The following is a 2,500-nucleotide window of genomic DNA, read 5'->3' on the forward strand; positions in this document are numbered from 1 at the left end:
CTGCCTTGGCGAGCGACAGGACTTCTTCCTCCGTCCACCTCGCGCGATGCCTCTCCGTCACGATCTCAGCGTTGGCGGCCGCAGGGTGTTGGCGGCGGCGATGGACCCCGAGACCGTTCTTCGTGGTAAAAGTGCGGTGGCACTCACTGCAAGCAAAGGGAGCTACACAAACTATCGCATTTTCGTTACGGCCGGTTGGCCGGATAGGTGCTGGGGTAGCTGGGGTGGCACCTTCAGCGGAAGGGCCACCATCTCTTGTTTCTTGTCGGCTGCCCCCAACTATAAAGGGATAATGCGAGGGGGGGCTGGTAACCCCCCCAAGCCCCTGGTGCGGTCTTCCACTCTGCAAAGAATCAGCGGGCCCACGAGAAGGGGAGAAGACCGCAGGAGAGGAGAGGCTAAGAGGGCTAGGCCCATGTATTGCGCATCACTCTCCCTGTAACTATAACCCAAGGAAGGCACCTCGCAGCAGCAGCACGACCTACATCAAGACCGCACTTCGAAAAGCCAAGTCCGGATGCAGCCACACCGCCGCCACTTGGCCACCTTAAGAGAGTCATAGTTACTCCCGCCGTTTACCCGCGCTTGCTTGAATTTCTTCACGTTGACATTCAGAGCACTGGGCAGAAATCACATTGCGTCAACACCCGCTAGGGCCATCGCAATGCTTTGTTTTAATTAGACAGTCGGATTCCCCCAGTCCGTGCCAGTTCTGAGTTGATCGTTGAATGGCGGCCGAAGAGAATCCGCGCACCCGCGCGCCCCCGGAGGAGCACGCTAAGGCGGACGCGGCCTCGCAGCAAGGAAGATCCGTGGGAGGCCAAGGCACGGGACCGAGCTCGGATCCTGCACGCAGGTTGAAGCACCGGGGCGCGAACGCCGCGCAGGCGCGCGCATCCTGCACCGCCGGCCAGCACGAGGCCAACCAACGGCGAGAGCAGACCACGCCCGCGCTAAACGCCCGCACTTACCGGCACCCCTACGGCACTCACCTCGCCCAGGCCCGGCACGTTAGCGCTGACCCACTTCCCGACCAAGCCCGACACGCCCCGATCCTCAGAGCCAATCCTTATCCCGAAGTTACGGATCCAATTTGCCGACTTCCCTTACCTACATTATTCTATCGACTAGAGGCTCTTCACCTTGGAGACCTGCTGCGGATATGGGTACGAACCGGCGCGACACCTCCACGTGGCCCTCTCCCGGATTTTCAAGGTCCGAGGGGAAGATCGGGACACCGCCGCAACTGCGGTGCTCTTCGCGTTCCAAACCCTATCTCCCTGCTAGAGGATTCCAGGGAACTCGAACGCTCATGCAGAAAAGAAAACTCTTCCCCGATCTCCCGACGGCGTCTCCGGGTCCTTTTGGGTTACCCCGACGAGCATCTCTAAAAGAGGGGCCCGACTTGTATCGGTTCCGCTGCCGGGTTCCGGAATAGGAACCGGATTCCCTTTCGCCCAACGGGGGCCAGCACAAAGTGCATCATGCTATGACGGCCCCCATCAACATCGGATTTCTCCTAGGGCTTAGGATCGACTGACTCGTGTGCAACGGCTGTTCACACGAAACCCTTCTCCGCGTCAGCCCTCCAGGGCCTCGCTGGAGTATTTGCTACTACCACCAAGATCTGCACCGACGGCGGCTCCAGGCAGGCTCACGCCCAGACCCTTCTGCGCCCACCGCCGCGACCCTCCTACTCGTCAGGGCTTCGCGGCCGGCCGCAAGGACCGGCCATGACTGCCAGACTGACGGCCGAGTATAGGCACGACGCTTCAGCGCCATCCATTTTCAGGGCTAGTTGCTTCGGCAGGTGAGTTGTTACACACTCCTTAGCGGATTCCGACTTCCATGGCCACCGTCCTGCTGTCTTAAGCAACCAACGCCTTTCATGGTTTCCCATGAGCGTCGATTCGGGCGCCTTAACTCGGCGTTTGGTTCATCCCACAGCGCCAGTTCTGCTTACCAAAAGTGGCCCACTTGGCACTCCGATCCGAGTCGTTTGCTCGCGGCTTCAGCATATCAAGCAAGCCGGAGATCTCACCCATTTAAAGTTTGAGAATAGGTTGAGGTCGTTTCGGCCCCAAGGCCTCTAATCATTCGCTTTACCGGATGAGACTCGTACGAGCACCAGCTATCCTGAGGGAAACTTCGGAGGGAACCAGCTACTAGATGGTTCGATTAGTCTTTCGCCCCTATACCCAGCTCCGACGATCGATTTGCACGTCAGAATCGCTACGGACCTCCATCAGGGTTTCCCCTGACTTCGTCCTGGCCAGGCATAGTTCACCATCTTTCGGGTCCCAACGTGTACGCTCTAGGTGCGCCTCACCTCGCAATGAGGACGAGACGCCCCGGGAGTGCGGAGGCCGCCGCCCCGTGAAGGGCGGGGAAGCCCCATCCTCCCTCGGCCCGCGCAAGGCGAGACCTTCACTTTCATTACGCCTTTAGGTTTCGTACAGCCCAATGACTCGCGCACATGTTAGACTCCTTGGTCCGTGTT

At 59.5% G+C, this 2,500-nt stretch overlaps 1 pseudogene; it reads right to left on the reverse strand.

Annotated features, from left to right (window-relative positions):
• The window catches only part of LOC124564283, a pseudogene marked incomplete at its 3' end in the record, with an annotated part of 3,430 nt that continues 930 nt past the window's right edge, over positions 1-2,500 (reverse strand).

This window comes from Schistocerca americana, unplaced genomic scaffold, assembly GCF_021461395.2.
Source record: "Schistocerca americana isolate TAMUIC-IGC-003095 unplaced genomic scaffold, iqSchAmer2.1 HiC_scaffold_1310, whole genome shotgun sequence".
Classification (NCBI taxonomy): domain Eukaryota; kingdom Metazoa; phylum Arthropoda; class Insecta; order Orthoptera; family Acrididae; genus Schistocerca; species Schistocerca americana.